We start from the raw sequence: 6569 nt of genomic DNA, 5'->3' as shown, positions 1-6569 counted from the left end.
CATCGTGTGGGAGAAACCTCGAGGGAAGCCGAGGTTACATACACTCCCGGCAATTCATGGAATGGAAACTAGAATGGAGAAATGTTGTATTTTCCGGCGAAAAAAGTTCAATTTGGATGGTCCGGACTGTTACAGTTGCTATTGGTACGGGGTACGGAGTCAACGGGATGTCGTGAGATCGAAACGAAACTTTGGGAGCGGAAGTTTGACAGTATGGGGAGCCGTTTCCTATCACAGCTTCTCATTTATTTCATTTTCACCCGAATGAACTCCGAGAAGTATCTTCAATCACTTGAGGACGTTTTGATTGACCATATTGAGAATAACGCTACCGAGGATGTCGTTTTTCCAGCAGGATTATGCATAGATCCACATTTCCAAGCAACCGAAGGCATGGTTTGCCGAGAAGGACATTCCGCTTCTTGAATGACCTGCTTGCAGTCGATTGCAATCCCATAGGGAACCTATGGAAAATCTTGGCCGAGATGGTCTATGCAAACGGATGACAATTTGACACCATTTCCAGTCTCAAGACAGTAATTCAGGAGTGTTGGGCTATAATCAAGATGGCAACACTTTAAAAGCTGTCGGACTCGATGCCAAATCGAGTTTTCAAAGTGATCCGAAATGAAGGTGAACATACTAAATATGAGCTACCGATTGGACTCGAAATTTGCCGCACAAATTTTCTTTTATTGAAATTTTAGGAGGCTAAACGAATTTCCACCCTGATTCCACGTATTTGAATTACTCAGAAAACAAAAAGTGAATTTATACTTCTTTTTTGGAATGAATTCGATGAAAACAAACAATAATCGTCTTTTATGAGCAAAACTGTACAAAGAATTGACTTATTTCTAAAAATATTGAGGAAAAATAGGGTGCGGCTAAACGAATGTCTTCCACTGTATTCACACGACTTCCATCAACTACTCCAAACTAGTGTAGGCAGAAAAAATCTTCTGCAGAAAAAAATGCTTTTTCGTGTACTGAACAAATAGAAGTACCGTATTCAAGAGTTTTAAAATGTTTGTATGGATGGGAGAAGATCTCTTTTTCTCTCAGATTGAACGTCAGGTTGGAATTGTACCCCAAAAAAATGGTGGAACGATGCCAAGCAGGGATCAAACCAAGCTAACTGGAGTGCAAGTTGTTTCACACGACTACGTTATCCATAAAGCTACTAGGCGCTGTTACACGAATACGTGAGAATATTACATCACATTATAAGAAGTTGTATCTTAACAGTATGCATCGAAAGTATTTTCCGAGAGTAAAAAGGAAAGTATAGACGTATACCTATAAGCTTTTTGGACATTGGCCGTGTATGTGGCAAAGTATGCTTAAAATGGTTTTTGAGAGAGGAACTTTGTTTCAACGCATTTTAGTTTTTGTTAATGAAAACAGTGATTTGGTTAACATTTGAAGGAGAAACAATAGTCAATATTGAGTATGCTTTCCGTTTTTACGAATAGAACTGACATGGATGGCTGCATTGTCTTGCTGAAAAGCGAAGTCTCCAGACATAAAATCGTCATTAAATGGTACCAGAACGTCTTCCAGGAATTCCACGTACTTTTCTGCGTTTATCCTGGTTGAAATTGTAGCAAGAGGTGTTTTTCCAAGACGTGAAAATCCACCACAAATGGTAAGTGTTTTGTCTTCAAATATTCGGCTCAGGTTCCTTCCTCAAACTATTCCAGTAGTATGCACAACAATCAGGACATTCTAAATTGAACTTATTTTCATCCGAAAATACAACCGATCATTTCGCCATGCCATATGCTTTTTGGCGGAAATAAAATCGTGGGGCATATGATGAAACCACAAACTGTGGATAATGAAAATCCGATGTGTCCCACGATTTTATTTTAGTTTAATAAATACCCCATATTAATGAAGCTAATTATTTTCTAGATTTCAGTACATTACCTGTATAATTATTATGTTTGATCACAATGAAACCGTTTAACTTAAAAAGTTTTTTTTACTTATTTTATTTGAATACTAGCTGACCCGGCAAACTTCGTCCCGCCCAAAATTTGTTTTTTTGTTATCAATACCTTCAAACATCCACGTTTTCTTACTATGAGCAAGTTCATGGGTCCAATCGCAGAACTGTTCATTGATTGATCTTCTAATCGACCCCTTTTACTGTAAAATTCCTAGTATTTCTAACAAAACTCATCATTATAATATCAGATTATTTTCAGACACAATTCTCGTTCAAGATTTTTCAACCACTTCCAAATAACATGTTCCAGTCCCTAAATCGGACAATTCCTTCCTCGACTTCTGCTCTTATCAACACATTCGGCGATACTTTTTCATTGGTATAGATAGAAGAAGATATAGGAGTGCGATTCATCACATTAAAATCAATTTCCAGTTTCGAACAAAGATCAATTTCGCTAGCGCAAACATCAAATGGACTATCAGCACTTGTCACTATGTAATTGTAGAACATATGGGAATTTAATTTTCCGAATTTCCCCTTTTTCCTTTCAGAGTTTTCAGATATTTTTCATTATCTTCTCCTACACTTTAAGCATATTCGCTGAACTAAATGTTAGTTTTTTTCATATTTATTCTTTCTTATTTGGGTCCACTGCTTCGTTTTTCCTTCTTTTTGTTTTTCTGGTATGGGACGTTTCATATAGCACATGGACACAGATAGATTTTAGGTAATTTGATTTCTCCATAACTACATTGTGTCAGCCAGACCACTGTCGGCCCAATGGTATCCACACTCACCTGCGGGAGCTGTTAGGGGAGGACCGATAAGCAACAGTCTATCATCTGCTTCACGGTAGGAATCTCCCTAATTCCTCACTACTGGTGTCAAATCACCATAAAAACATTTATCGCACCCTAAAACCTTCACATGCCAAATTTGGTTCCATTTGCTTGATTAGTTATCGAGTTATGCAAAAATTTGTGTTTAATTTATATGGTAGCCCCCCTTTAGAGAGGGGGTTGAAGGAGGTGTTGAACCACTTTAGAAATGTTCCTTACCCCCTAAAATTTTCACATGCCAAATTTGGTTCAGTTAGCTTGATTAGTTCTTGAATTATGCAGAAATGTATGCTTCATTTGCAGAAATGTATGCTTCATGGCAGAGAGAGAGAAGGAATGTCTATTCACCATGGAAACGATTCGTGTCCCCAAAAAAAAAATCGCATGACAAATTTGGCTCCATTTGCTTGTTTAGTTTTCAAATTATGCAGAAATTCGAGTTTCATTTGTTTCAGCATTTCAAACTATCACGAAAACCTTCCCCGGCCCCAAAAACCCCTACATACCAATTTTCATGTTGATCGGTTCAGTAATTTCCGAGACAGACAGACAGACAGACAGAAATCCATTTTTATATATATAGATAAAATAAGAATTCTATTTTTGATTCATCCCCTTAAAGCCAAAAAATACCTTTCTCATATAAACGAAATCATATATTCGGAATCTTCCAGGAGGTGACAGACGATCATATTTTATGAAAAAAATCCTTCTACGCATGTATTTGAATTACAACAATGACAGAGTCATTGAACTTTTTCTTTGTTCCGGGCTCTGTTTGCCCTAAACTGGCTTTAAAAAGTATTCTTCGTAGGGCGATTCTGGTAAATTACCTTTATCTTTTTCTTGAAATAAGCCGTTGTATAAATAACATTTTCGGTTTCTGTTTCGGTTTAGGATAGAAAAAAAAGACGGGTGGGTAATGTCGGGGACATAACCGGAGTGACGTAGGACTATACAAAGGGGACAGCTTTTGTTAAATATATATTTTAAATATATTGTTTTATTTTCTTCTCCTACGTGAATACCTACCTATCTACCTGAAAAATGGATTAGTTTACTGTTTATTCTTTATGAATATGTTGATGGTTCTGAAAAGAACCTTGGTCTTGTGTTTTTGTTATCACTCGATATTTCCATCTTGTTCGGTTAAACCTTCCTGTTTAGCTATTGCGTTTGCCACTCGCCACAGCTTTCACAGTTGGAAAATTTCTTCCCATCCAGCTTGTGACATGTTGTTCAGTAAATTACATTTGATGCGACGTTCCGGAGAAACACTTTGCCACTCACTGAAACTAATTGTTGCCTTGATGAGCGCCGAACCGAAGCTGCTCTGTTCTTGATGCGGGTTTTCTGATTGTCGTGAGCAGCCTTGCAAGCCAACTCGAGCACTCCGACGGCCGAAACTCTATAATCGCTGTTAGGTATACTGGTGCTCCGGCACCAATCCGTTCGGCCTAGTTACCCTTGCGGAGCAATCAGTGAACGCGACCAACAGGGAACTGGAGACCTGCACGGTTCGAGTGAGACTTTGCCTTTCCCTTAACTTGTCCTCCTTTGTTACGTCCACGATGCCGATGCCGTACAACCACACGGGTTTACGGTTTGAAAGAAAATAAGATATTTTTTTGGGGTCCGCGTGTTTTATACTCTAGCGGTACACACTCACAGGATAGAGACAAATCGGCAGACTCAGCCAGAGGGGCGAGTCCAACGAGACGAACGAATGAGCGTTAAAAGGGAGCGATGACAAAAAAATACATTCATAGAGGCGAATGAACTGAAAAGTTTAAACCCTCTTAAAGCCAAAAAGAAGAAGTAGAAGAAAATACATTCATTACGATTTGTTCGCTCGTTGGATTCACATGCAGGCTAAAAAGGGTCCTTTTCAGGATCACAAAATTATCTTCAATCTAAAAAGTTTATTGTTTTGTTATCACTCGATATCCCCATCTTGTTCGGCTAAACCTTGCTGTTTAGCGATTGCATTTGCCACTCGCCACAGCTTTCACAGTTGGAAAATTTCTTCCCATCCAGCTTGTGACATATTTTACAGTAAATTACATTCAATGGCACGTCGCATTACCACCACTCAGTATCGGATTGGAGGTAATTTTAACCTGTAATTGAACATTTGCGATGACAGTGGTACAGTGTCAACTTTCAATGCTGGGTCATAATTTGGACCCCGAACTCTATGTTTACAAAAATGTCCAACTAAATATGTCGCATTACATGTCCGTCCAATTAGTTAAATGTCGAGATAAGTGTAAATTACTGTACTTTCAATCTAGAAGCAATTTAAGAATTGGTGAAAATCAATAAGCTCAGAACAACTGCCAAATTCACATACTCATCATATCCTGGCAAACAAATTATGAAAAAATCAATTTGTGTTTTATTATTATTTTGGATATTGTTTTAGAAAGCATTGAACTGTATTTCCTAAACTCTTTTTTGGAAGGTTTAATGGCCCTGAAAAGCACCTTGTTTTATGGAATGGTTCCAATTTAGAAAACTTAGTACTCGTGGTTTTGAAAAAAACCATTTCGAACGCCCTCGATGCCGCCATGTTCTGGATTTGCCACCAAAGCAGTTTGTATAAAGAACAAACTTTTTTCTTCTGCTACCTGATGCCGTTTTGCGATTGCGTTTGCCACTCGCCACTCGCTGCAACTGCCTGTTGTCTTGATGTCCACCGAACCGAATGTGTTCTGTTCCGAATGCGAGTTTTCTTATTGTCGCGAGCAGCTTTGCCAGCTAACTCGATCACTTCGGCGGCCGAAACTATATAACGCCGGCTAGGTGGACTACTGCACTGGTACTAACGCGCTCGGCCTAGCTACCCTTGCAGGGAACTCCAGATCAACACGGTTCGAGCGGGATTTTGCCTTTCCCTTCACTTTTCCTCCTTTACCATGTCCAGACATGGCTGCTTGGGTAGGTTTGTTGATGTGTTGTGATGTGAACCGATGTGGTGTACGGTTTGGTTGAGAATGATCGTTACGGCAGCGGAGCGGGGATTTTTAAGCTGACTGGCTGGCTCGAGAATTACGCATGTGTGAGACTGCGACCAATGTTTCGTTCATTTTTTTCTTCTTCCTTTCCAATCGTGCTTCATTCTATTTCGCTGCTGCTCTGGTTGCCCGTTTTGGTCGGTACGATTTGAGGAGCACAAAATGGACCAATCAAAAATGGGCACATAGTGCATTTGGACAATGCTTGATATTTCACAATTATTCAATTATGTATCTCCAGAAAAATGAAATGTTATTCGTTATGATAGATGCGTAGATATATTTCCTATCAATTGATGCAAAAACATTTGCGATCTATTGAGAAATGCTCGAGTTATAAGCGTTCCAAATCTTGCATTTTTTCCTACTTGTTCAGTGCCTAGATTTCCATTTCACCCCCTATATCTTCCGGTTAGACGTAGTCCTACGTCAAAAATGAGAGCTGATATTCTCATCATCAGGTTATAGCTAATGCAGGAATGTAAGTGATTCCGTACAATTTTAACGTAAGTCAGTCGAGTTTAGCAAAATTGTTACTCTCAAAATGGTAGGTAGGTATAATGGTAGCATTTTCTTGAGTATTGCAATATTTTTTCACCAATCACGCCCTAACACACCTGGGTACGGAAAAGCATTTTGTGGTCATTAATTAAGATCGTGAATGGTAGTTCACACAGTTTCACACCTTTCGTGTCACCACCATGGTGCAGCTGAAAACACCCATAACAGCAGATTGTCGAACCGATGAAACCAATG

At 39.0% G+C, this 6569-nt stretch overlaps 1 protein-coding gene across 3 annotated transcripts in view; it reads right to left on the bottom strand.

The window, feature by feature from the left end:
• LOC129779300 (homeobox protein invected-like) overlaps window positions 1–6569 on the bottom strand; it is a 197370-nt gene that overhangs the window by 14826 nt on the left and 175975 nt on the right. The gene's annotated exons all lie outside the window — the stretch shown is intronic.

This window comes from Toxorhynchites rutilus, chromosome 3 (assembly GCF_029784135.1).
Source record: "Toxorhynchites rutilus septentrionalis strain SRP chromosome 3, ASM2978413v1, whole genome shotgun sequence".
In the NCBI taxonomy this organism is placed as follows: domain Eukaryota; kingdom Metazoa; phylum Arthropoda; class Insecta; order Diptera; family Culicidae; genus Toxorhynchites; species Toxorhynchites rutilus.
Note: the sequence above shows the minus strand (reverse complement) of the source record. Positions and strands in the feature narration are given on the sequence as shown.